This window comes from Pseudophryne corroboree, chromosome 10 (genome assembly GCF_028390025.1).
Source record: "Pseudophryne corroboree isolate aPseCor3 chromosome 10, aPseCor3.hap2, whole genome shotgun sequence".
NCBI classification, from domain to species: Eukaryota; Metazoa; Chordata; class Amphibia; order Anura; family Myobatrachidae; genus Pseudophryne; species Pseudophryne corroboree.
Genome location: NC_086453.1, coordinates 213,410,712 through 213,423,523, shown reverse-complemented (window position 1 = coordinate 213,423,523; position 12,812 = coordinate 213,410,712).

Below are 12,812 nucleotides of genomic sequence, written 5' to 3'. Positions count from 1 at the left end.
GTTGTTTTCACTGTTATAGCCCTTCTCTCCTGAATTATTAGAACCCTGAACATCCGGCGGATTCCCTTACATGGGCATGCACTTCCGCTTATTCTTACTACATTACCCATGATTCCTATCGGTTTAGTATATTAAGGTCGAATTAAGACCTTTTAGGGCCCTATAATTTATACCAAATAACTAAAATAGTATTTAATACATGGGAGGTTTACTCTGTATAAAGTATTTATATATTTTGCTGAAGTTTTAAAGTGATGTAATTAAGTAATCAATTAATGATGTAATTTCCTACTACTCACCCATTGGATGTCTATAGTATAAATATCCAGACTCCACACAGTACAAACAGTTCTTGAAAAAGGTCCTCTTGAAAGACCGAAACGCGTTGAACAAACAGTACTGTGAGTAACCTGGGACGTTTTTAAAAAAACCGGACCTGTTTTTTTAGTGTTTTTTTAGTGTTTGAATTTTTTTTATTATTTTTGTGATAATTGTATTATCATATTTTTAATATTTTGGGAAATAAACCCTTTTTATTTTAAACTGAGAAAGTGGAACTTTTTCCTGGTTTTTTTCGTGTATCCTGTGTGGAAAAACTGCTTAAACCCGTGGATAAAGATACCATTATAGGAGTTGAACATCTCCATATCTAGTGAGTTGTGGTACGCATCTTGCTTGCTGGTTGAATACTTGAAAGATACCTTTATGTATATGTCCCAACCACTGTCCGTGTAAGTTGGGGTACGCATCTGATGAATATTTGAAGGTTTACTAAAGATACCCTTATGGGAATTTCCATTACTTCACCTGTGTGAGTTCTGGGTACGCCCCTGCAAGTTAATCTTTAACATTCCTATTGATGTAAAGATACCTTTATGGGTTTCCACTCACTTGTTTCTGTGTGAGTGGGGTACGCCTTTTTTCCTAAAGTTGTGGAAATAATCGACTGGTAGAAAAACTGTCCTACACATTTCTCTTTCTACTTTCTGTTTTCTATGAACATTTGGATCCTTACATGATTTTATGAGAGGAGGAAGAAAACACCAGAATAATCCATCAAGCTATCATACTAAGGATTCACCACCTCTCCAGTAACCTAAGTACTCAAGAAGACCTCTGAAGGTGTCCTGGTCTATACCAGCAAATCCAGGACGTTACCAGGAAATCAAGAATGTCACCAGTAAATCCTTTAACACCTACTGTAAGGTGATGCTGCCACAGATTGCAGTCAGGTGAATTCGGAGGCCAGAGCAACACCTCAGCTCTTCATCTTGTCATCAAACTATGCTAAAACAATCCATTCAGTTATTTTGCTGCAAGAGACCACTCCATTGGAGAATGCTGTTGCCATGAAAAGATTTATCTCATCTGCAATGATCTATAGGTACTGTAGGTGGTATCAAATTAACATTCACATTAATGACTGGATCCAGTGTTTAACAGCAGTACAATCTCCAAAACTTTAAAATCCATCCACTGGCTTATTTTCTTCACACAAGGCATCCTGGTGCCATCTGTCCCCTAGTTAAACCTGTGCATCTATATGAACAAGATTCATCTGACCAGGCAATCTTCTTCCATTGATCCAGGGTCCAGTCCTGACACTTGTATGCCCATTGGAATGTTTTTGTTGGTACACAGGGTTTATCATTTAGCAACCTGACTGACCTGCAGGATGCTGTCCCATACGCAGATATATGTCATGATACATTGCTTCAATTACCATCATTAAAATTTGATGTGACTTGTGTCATAGTAGCAGTTACGCTGGTTTGTAAACTGCACTTATAAGGGGAAATGTATCAAACCTTCTGGTACAGTCTATAAAATAAGCTAAACACAACTTAAAGGTTAGATACAGTACATTTACCCCATAGACACGTAGGAGGTCGAATTACATGATATCTGACTGCCACTTAAGCTGATGACCTCATCTTCCCCCTGTATTGATAAACATTGGATTCAGTTTGGTGCCACAACAAACTATCAATTTCTAAGTAGCATAGAATACAATACCAGGTCACTTGGCAAACCACTGTATGCTAAAATTGGGACTTATGTAGAGTAGGCTTCAAAATGACCAGAGGTGTAAACTTGCAGATGCAAAATTGTGGGTATACATTAAACTGTGCTCAAATCACCTGATGGTTACTGATGTGTTTAAAATAAAATAAAAAATGAATGTTATAATTCTCAGTGTGGGAAGCAAAATTGGGTTTAATTGGTAGTCATTCAGCCAATACCCCTGCTGCTCTCCCATCTTCTGTGCTCAGATTTTGCTGCTTAATTCTTTGATTATGTGAATCAGGGGATACAAATCCAGACTCTCTCCTATTGGTTCACCAGCTGTTTTAAGGTTATCTTTTTTTTGTGCACCTGTGCTGGTGACAGTCTGACCCAGTGTGCTAAGCCTACATTCCTCAGAGGTTAGGTTTCCTTGTTATGACTCAGACTGTCTATGGATTCTGTTTTTGTCTACTGCCCTGACCTCACTTAACCTGTTTACCGGATTTGGCCTTGGTTGCTGAATGCCTCTGGCCTTGGTTTCTGCATCACTGCTCACCCCTATTCCCTGCTGTCTGTAACCAGTCCCTTGAGTATCCACCCCAGTATCTGGGGAGCACCTTGCCATCTGACTGCCTTTGACTTTCCACGCATGGACAGCACCATGCATATGCACATTGACAGAGGACACATGTGCAGCCACTTCTCTCTGTGCATGGCTGCTTCTCTTCATTTGTGGAATGGGCATTTCCGGGCAGCAACTGAGTTGATAACTTGTGATTGTACAGAAGAGAATCACCTTGGATAAGTGCTGTAGGCGTGTAATAAGACTTCCATGCTACTAAAGTTTGTGGTGTGGTCCGGAGAAGGGACATCTGTTACTGATGGATTCTTTGCACACAGCATGAAACATGTGTTGGTGTAAGTACAGATACTAATAGTGACATCTGTAGCTGTAGAAGGGGGGGCAGGGCGACCATACTCATAAAGCTGTACAAATAGTGTCATTGGCATTAGTTAGGAAATATAGCTGCCACAGGCATAAGCATACTGGGTGCTAGTGCAGACCTGCAAATCATGCACATTAAGTGCCCCCGGAGAAGCACCTATTGTGTTGATGGGAAGGAAAAGTGGGAACAAGCTTCACACCTGAGACAAGGAGCCCCACTGTAAGGAGTTACCCATTGTGGTAAGGTGTCATGAGTTCCATATTGACTCGAAAACTAAGGGAGAGTCACCATACAAAAGCTATCAGCAGCCAGTTGTAGTGCCCCTTACATATTATGCCACAAAGTAGTAGTGTCCCTTGCACATTATGCCATAGTAGTAGTGCTCCTTACACATTATGCCCAATGTAGTAGGGCACCTTACACATTATGCCACACAGTAGAAGTACCCTTTACACAATATGCTCACACAGTAGTATTATCATTATAATTATTATTGTTATTATTATTATTACTACCAGTTATTTATGTAGCGCACACATATTCCAGAGAATATTTGGCCATTCACATCAGTCCCTGCCCCAATGGAGCTTACAATCTATATTCCCTACCACATGTACACGCACACACATTCACATTAGGGTTCATTTTGCTGGGAGCCAATTAGCTTACCAGTATATTTTTTGGGGTAGTGCTCCATACACATTATGCCCACACAGTAGTATTGCCCCTTACACAGTGTGCTAACAGTAGTTGTACCCCTTAAACATTCTGGCACACATTAGTGCCCCTTACACATTATGCCCCCCTGTAGTGTCTATTACACATTATTCCACATAGTAGTAGTACCCCTTACACATGCCACACAGTAGTAGTACTCAATACACATTATGCTCACAGTAGTATTGCCTCTTACAATTTATGCAGTAGTAGTGCTCCTTACATATTATGCCCACAGTAGTATTGCCCCTTACACATTATGCCAAACAGAAGTGTCCCTTACACATTATGCTCACAGTAGTAGTGCCCCTTACATGCTATGCCACACAGTGAAAGTAGCCTTTACACAATATGCTCACAGTAGTAGTGCCCCTTACACATTATGCCATGCAGTAGTAGTGCCCCTTACACATTATTCCCATACAGTAGTGCTCCTTACACAGTATGCCCACACAGTAGTATTGCCCCTTACACAGCAGTAGTATGACTTCCTAAAAATATAAAGCCACTAAGCACAATGTTTTATGCATTTAAAGACTACAACTACATTAGTCGCTAATTAATAGACTTAAACTGCATGATTGACAATGATAATTTACTACCTTGTCTAACTTTTCTAGTAACTAATACTGACCTTTAATGTTTCTAGGTCTTTAGATGGGGGAGAGGAGGTCACCAGTGCATGCTGGTCTGTGTGTTTGCTGAGGCCATTGCCAGCTGTGTAATGCTGCAGTCTCCAAATGGCACAGCTTTTTTTCACCAGTGTTATTCGGTGACCTCCAGTGTCCGCTGGCTGCATGCCACCACCCGGGTTTTTGATAGAGGATATCTGGATTCGCCCAGGGTATATGGAGGTCCATGCTTCATCTTGGTGTGATTGTAATCCACCCCCCCCTCCCATCCTGGACAATGGCTAGCTATGCCCCTGTAAAACAGTGCTATAATTTCATACAGAAGATTAGTTTAACAGTACAATTGCATTCAAAACTTGCATTCAATAGAACAACTGTTAGACCATCACAAAGTAACTGATATTAGTACCATATTAATTGTGTCACTCCTCAAATAAAACCATTCACCATTCACACATAAGCTTAATGAGCCAGTCCCGACATTTAGACCTACTAGGCATATACACTAAACTAACTAATTTCCAATTAAGGAGACACCATGAAGTAGTAGCAACAGCAGACACCTGGAGAACTGGAACAAAGCAGAATAAACTGCAAACAATTGGAATGGTTTCAAACTTTATCACAACTGGACCTGATATCTGCATTGGAACTTGACTCCTTCTGAGCCTCTGATTTGTACCTAGATTCCCATTGGACTACTAGATGGCTACAGTCCACGTCTTACAGCTTTATCTCTGAACAATAGCAGATCTGTGACTCTGGAAGTCCTGTCTAGTAACTTGCCAGCTCATTCGCCAAGACTATCAGCTACCTCTATTAGTTTGGCAGCTTCTTCTGCAAGATTGGCAGCTGTTTCTAAGAGGTTCACAGCTTTCTTCATCAGCTTCAATCTCAGGATAATGTTGTTGTCCTTTCTGAATTAACCTGTCTCTGCAGAACCCTTCTTCACAATATCCACTCGCCTCATGAGTAATGTACTTCCTGGCACCTTCAGTGGATTTAAATACAATACATCTCTCCCCTACATTCCTTAATTTTACTGTGATCCTGGCAATGGCTTTGCATCCATTTTCTCTGGCTGCACTCCCATACTTCACATTCTCTCACAAAACTATCAGTATATGGTTGGATCTGATACCACTTCCCATGTCTCCTTTGATCTGACAGAGAAGTGCAGTTGGTTTTCCTGACCCAAGGAAGTGGTCAACTGGCCAAAAGCAGCATCTCCTCCTCCCTGCCTTTTCACTCTAGGACCCAGCCTAAAAGGACAGTGTGTGCTGGGTGCTTGGGAACATTAACATAAGTAGACTAATTCAGTTCAAGATACTGCAATCGGGAAAAAAGTGGAAAAAGCAATACTATCCTGCAATTTTATCATTCTAAATCAGTGTTTCCCAACCTCAGTCCTCAAGGCAGACTAACAGTCCTGGTTTTAGTGATATCCATGCTTGAACACAGGTTACTTAATTAGTACCTCAGTTATTTTGATTTAACCATCTGTTCTGAAGCCTGGATATCACTAAAACCTGTACTGTTGGTGTGCCTTGAGGACCGCGGTTGGGAATGCCTGTTCTAAATAATCAGATTGCAGGCAGTGGCAGTTTAAGAGAGGAGAGGGCAAGTGTGTAGGTGCTGAGTGGGTCCCCTCCTCTCTGGCAGTATAGTAGACTCTGGCTTTGTGCCAGACTCTACTGCGCATGCGCAATTCACTGGGAAAATGGCCGCTGCACTATTTTTACGGTTATTTCTGTCTGCTGCATTGGCTGCTATGGGACTCTGGAGGGGTAAGTACAATTATATGGATGCAGGGTGTGTGGTGTGGGCCCTTAGACAAAGGGGCCCATGTGCACCGCACACCTTACACCCAATATGTATACACCAATGAATGCAGGTATGATTCTACTTACATATTTTCCTTTTACAGGGGCCGGTTCATCATGATAATGAAGTGTCCAATTTTCTGCAAGTAGCAGTGGTGGATCCAAAATCACTGGGTCAATTCAACATTACTCCAGTGTGGAGACAGCTCATCCAAAGGTCAGCTGTCCCAGTGATTCCTTTCACCTCTACTTTAGTAATTGTGAAATTTAGCACTGCCAAGTCTGATTTAGCAGTGCTACTGCACAGGCATGAACTTGGGCTCACGCATGCTCAAATTCCGGCTGAAGGAGCTGAACAGAAGCAGGAATAAATGCCATCTGAAGATGAAGAAGGTACCCACAGTCAAGCTACAAAAATGTTGTTGGAGACAGTAGGCCAGATTGGAGTGAAAGAAGAGCAAAAGATATCCATAATATCTCTTGCATTACCTTTATAATGGGTGGCCCTGAAACTTTATACAAAAGTAGTCAAAAATGTTAATTTTCAGCTACTTATGTAGAAAATAAGGGGTGATGAATAAACCCCACACAGTAAGACTGTGGGGGTCATTCCGACCCAATCGCACACTGCAGTTGTTCGCAGCGCAGCAATCGGGTCAGAATTGCGCATGCGCTGGTGCCGCAGTGCGCCGGCGCATGCCAGACGGTCGAAGGCTGTCATTACCTAGCGATCGCCTCTGCCTGATTGACAGGCAGAGGCGGTTGCTGGGCGGGAGGGGACGGCACGGCAGCATTTAGCCGCCATTTTTGGGGCGCAGTCCGGCCAACTCAGGCATGGCCGGACCGCGTGGGGGGCGGGCCGGGCCGCAGTGGCTGCGTGACGTCATACGCAGCCACTGTGAACTCGGGGCAGCAACGAGCCAACCGCAGGAGCTGTGCTGGCCGGGAGTTACTCTTCAAGTACAAAAGCATCGCCGCTTTGCGATGCTTTTGTACTTGTGCGGGTGGGGAACGGACTGACATGCGGGGCGGACTAGCCCTGTGCTGGGCGTCACCCGCATGCCTGGGAAGATGATCGTAGCTGTGCTAAATTTTGCACAGCTACAATCAACTCGGAATGACCCCTGTGACTCATATTTTAATATTAAGTCTTTCTTGAATAAATATTTAAGCTAAATACGTATATTCTAAGAAATGCCTGCTAAGAGCAGAAGACACCAAGAACACCAGTACAGGTGTAAATCACTGGCCTGGGGTAAATTTATAAAGATTTGTGTTTCCTCTGAGGTTAAATACGCTGGGCATCGCGTTTAAATATGTTGGGTATCGCTGGGATATGTGATAGTTTTTCAAAATCAACCACTCAAATTAACAAAGAATCATGTTTGACAGAATCGTGTTTTCCGGGGTCTATGCAATCATGGCAGACGACATTATTAGTGTGCAAATTCATTTGTGTTGTTCTGTATTCTTTTAGACCTGCCTGTGAGCAACGTGTTTGCAGAAGCCTGCACAGATCAGTGTAATCTGTGCAGTGCTTCTCTATGTGTAAATGTAAAGATAAAGTTAAAAATGTTAAAGACTCGTGTATGTGTGTGGGATGGGGGGTCCCCCCAAAAAATATATAACCAGCACTAGGCTCTTTCAGCCCACCTTGGTCCTAAAAATATGGGGAAAAATGGGGAATTGCATAGGAGTCCCCTGTATTTACAGAATCATCACCGGTTCAACCAGCAAGGTTGTAATGCTACAATCAGGGAACATACTCAACGGGGTGGCCTGGCCTTCTAATACATTTGGGGGTCCTAACTTTTTGGGGAATTTCTGGCCTGGGCTGACTAGCTGGGGGCATAATGCTTTGGCTGTATGACCCAGTCAAAGGTGTCCCCTGGCTGTGGGGGACCCCTACAAAAATGAAATATAAAGGACCCCTACAAAAAATGTTTCCCAGATTTTCAGGACCAGCGTCGGCTCAAAGTGCTGGTTATATTTTTTAGGGGGGGTACCCCACACATTTTTTTTTTTAAACTCTTTCTTTACGTTTACACACAGAGAAGCACTGCATGGATCACACTGCAAAAACACTGCTGACATGCAGGTCTTTTTGAAAAGTCGAGTTTGGGCCGAGTTTGCTCCTTGTTTAAAAATATGATTCGTATTACATTTCTGTGTTGTATTCTTTTCTACAGAAAGTACTTGCAAGTGGTTTGATAGTGTATTATTAATTTCTAGACTTGCCATACCATGCTATCCCTTTAAACCGCGGACATGAGTTACACAGGTTCTGTGGCTGATTAAAACTAGGTTAAATGCAGGCTTGAAATCAGCCAGCCACAGAATTTGTGTAATACAGGAGTGTCCCGGTTTAAAGGGATAGTATGGTAAGCCTATTCATTTCTATTTGCGTATTCGGATGTGTTTTGCAGGTCAAATCATGATTTTTACGTTTGGCTTTAGTAAATCTCTGAGTCTGAGAAACAAGCTAAACTTACACGGGAATGCAAACTCGGGCCACAGTGAATCTAAAGGGACCGATACACGGAGCGATTCTAACTATGAACGATTGTAGCTTAACGATTTCCATTGAAGCTTCCGGAGACCAGAACCAACAATATTGACTAAACACACTAAACGATTTTGGCTATGAACTATTTTGGCTATGAACTATTATAGGCTAATATTGTTCACTACATATTAGAGATGAGCGAGTTCGGTTCTCCGAGATCCGAACCCCCCCGAACTTCACCTATTTTACACGGTTCCGAGGCAGCCTCGGATCTTCCCGCCTTGCTCGGTTAACCCGAATGCGCCCGAATGTCATCATCCCGCTGTCGGATTCTCGCGAGATTCGTATTCTATATAAAGAGCCGTGCGTCGCAGCCATTTTCACTCGTGCATTGGAGATTGAACGGAGAGGACGTGGCTGCGTTCTCTCCCTGAAAAGCTCCGTATCTGTGCTCAGTGTGCTGCAAATATCTGTGCTCAGTGTGCTGAAAATATCTATGTTCTCTGCCTGAAAACGCTCCATATCTGTGCTCAGTGTGCTGCAAATATCTGTGCTCAGTGTGCTGCATTGTGGGGACCACCAGTATATAATTATAGTAGTACAGTACAGTAGGCCATTGCTGTATCTTGCAGCTCTGTGTCAAGTATACTATCTCTGTGCTGCATTATTGTGAGCAGTATATAGTAGGACAGTGCAGCATTTTGGTGACCAGCAGTATACATATAGTACAGTACAGTAGGCCATTGCTGTATCTTGCAGCTCTGTGTCAAGTATACTATTTCTGTGCTCCATTATTGTGAGCAGTATATAGTAGGACAGTGCAGCATTTTGGTGACCAGCACTATACATATAGTACAGTACAGTAGGCCATTGCTGTATCTTGCAGCTCTCTGTCAAGTATACTATCTCTGTGCTGCATTATTGTGAGCAGTATATAGTAGGACAGTGCAGCATTTTGGTGACAAGTGGTATACATATAGTACAGTACAGTAGGCCACTGCAATTTATATATTACTGGCATATAATTCCACACATTAAAAAATGGAGAACAAAAATGTGGAGGGTAAAATAGGGAAAGATCAAGATCCACTTCCACCTCGTGCTGAAGCTGCTGCCACTAGTCATGGCCGAGACGATGAAATGCCATCAACGTCGTCTGCCAAGGCCGATGCCCAATGTCATAGTAGAGAGCATGTAAAATCCAAAAAACAAAAGTTCAGTAAAATGACCCAAAAATCTAAATTAAAAGCGTCTGAGGAGAAGCGTAAACTTGCCAATATGCCATTTACGACACGGAGTGGCAAGGAACGGCAGAGGCCCAGGTCTATGTTCATGGCTAGTGGTTCAGCTTCACATGAGGATGGAAGCACTCATCCTCCCGCTAGAAAAATGAAAAGACTTAAGCTGGCAAAAGCACAGCAAAGAACTGTGCGTTCTTCTAAATCACAAATCCCCAAGGAGAGTCCAATTGTGTCGGTTGCGATGCCTGACCTTCCCAACACTGGACGGGAAGAGGTGGCGCCTTCCACCATTTGCACGCCCCCTGGAAGTGCTGGAAGGAGCACCCACAGTCCAGTTCCTGATAGTTAAATTGAAGATGTCACTGTTGAAGTACACCAGGATGAGGATATGGGTGTTGCTGGCACTGAGGAGGAAATTGACAAGGAGGATTCTGATGGTGAGGTGGTTTGTTTAAGTCAGGCACCCGGGGAGACACCTGTTGTCCGTGGGATGAATATGGCCATTGACATGCCTGGTCAAATTACAAAAAAAAATCACCTCTACGATGTGGAATCATTTTAACAGAAATGCGGACAACAGGTGTCAAGCTGTGTGTTGCCTTTGTCAAGCTGTAATAAGTAGGGGTAAGGACGTTAACCACCTAGGAACATCCTCCCTTATACGTCACCTGGAGCGCATTCATCAGAAGTCATTGACAAGTTCAAAAACTTTGGGTGACAGCGGAAGCAGTCCACTGACAACTAAATCCCTTCCTCTTGTACCCAAGCTCCTGCAAACCACACCACCAACTCCCTCAGTGTCAATTTCCTCCTTAGACAGGAACGCCAATAGTCCTGCAGGCCATGTCACTGGCAAGTCTGACGAGTCCTCTCCTAACTGGAATTCCTCCGATGGATCCTTCAGCGATCTACTGCTGCTGGCGCTGCTGTTGTTGCTGCTGGGAGTCGATTGTCATCCCAGAGGGGAAGTCGGAAGACCACTTGTACTACTTCCAGTAAGCAATTGACTGTCCAACAGTCCTTTGCGAGGAAGATGAAATATCACAGCAGTCATCCTGCTGCAAAGCGGATAACTCAGGCCTTGGCAGCTGTGTTGGTGTTAAACGTGTGTCCTGTATCCACCGTTAATTCACAGGGAATTAGAGAATTTCTTGAGGTAGTGTGTCCCCGGTACCAAATACCATCTAGGTTCCACTTCTCTAGGCAGGCGATACCGAGAATGTACACAGACTTCAGAAAAAGACTCACCAGTGTCCTAAAAAATGCAGTTGTACCCAATGTCCACTTAACCACGGACATGTGGACAAGTGGAGCAGGGAAGACTCAGTACTATATGACTGTGATAGCCCACTGGGTAGATGTATTGCCTCCCGCAGCAAGAACAGCAGCGGCGGCACCAGTAGCAGCATCTAGCAAACGCCAACTCGTTCCTAGGCAGGCTACGCTTTGTATCACCGCTTTCCATAAGAGGCACACAGCTGACAACTTCTTACGGAAACTGAGGAACATCATCGCAGAATGGCTTACCCCAGTTGGACTCTCCTGGGGATTTGTGACATCGGACAACGCCACCAATATTGTGCGTGCATTACATGTGGGCAAATTCCAGCACGTCCCATGTTTTGCACATACATTGAATTTGGTGGTGCAGAATTATTTAAAAAACGACAGGGGCGTGCAAGAGATGCTGCCGGTGGCCCGAAGAATTGCGGGCCACTTTCGGCATTCAGCCACCACATGCCGAAGACTGGAGCACCAGCAAACACTCCTGAACCTGCCCTGCCATCATCTGAAGCAAGAGGTGGTAACGAGGTGGAATTCAACCCTCTATATGCTTCAGAGGATGGAGAAGCAGCAAAAGGCCATTCAAGCCTATACATCTGCCTAAGATATAGGCAAAGGAGGGGGAATGCACCTGACTCAAGCGCAGTGGAGAATGATTTCAACGTTGTGCAAGGTTCTGCAACCCTTTGAACTTGCCACACGTGAAGTCAGTTCAGACACTGCCAGCATGAGTCAGGTCATTCCCCTCATCAGGCTTTTGCAGAAGCAGCTGGAGAGATTGAAGGAGGAGCTAAAATGGAGCGATTCCGCTAGGCATGTGGGACTTGTGGATGGAGCCCTTAATTTGCTTAACCAGGATTTACGGGTGGTCAATCTGTTGAAATCAGAGCACTACATTTTGGCCACCGTGCTCGATCCTAGGTTTAAAGCCTGCGTTGTATCTCTCTTTCCGGCAGACACAAGTCTGCAGAGGTTCAAAGACCTGCTGGTGAGACACTTGTCAAGTCAAGCGGAACGTGACCCGTCAACAGCTCCTCCTTCACATTCTCCCGCAACTGGGGCTGCTAGGAAAAGGCTAAGAATTCCGAGCCCACCCGCTGGCGGTGATGCAGGGCAGTCTTGAGCGAGTGCTGACATCTGGTCCGGACTGAATGACCTGCCAACGATTACTGACATGTCGTCTACTGTCACTGCATATGATTCTGTCACCATTGAAAGAATGGTGGAGGATTATATGAGTGACCGCATCTAAGTAGGCACGTCGGACAGTCCGTACGTATACTGGCAGGAAAAAGAAGCAATTTGGAGGCCCTTGCACAAACTGGCTTTATTTTACCTATGTTGCCCCCCCCTCCCCTCCAGTATGTACTCCGAAAGAGTGTTTAGTGCAGCCGCTCACCTTGTCAGCAATCGGCGTACGAGGTTACTTCCAGAAAATGTGGAGAAGATGATGTTCATCAAAATGAATTATAATCAATTCCTCCGAGGAGACATTTACCAGCAATTGCCTCCAGAAAGTACACAGGGACCTGAGATGGTGGATTCCAGTGGGTACGAATTAATACTCTGTGAGGAGGGGGATGTACACAGTGAAAGGGGTGAGGAATCAGACGATGAGGAGGAGGTGAACATCTTGCCTCTGTAGAGCCAGTTTG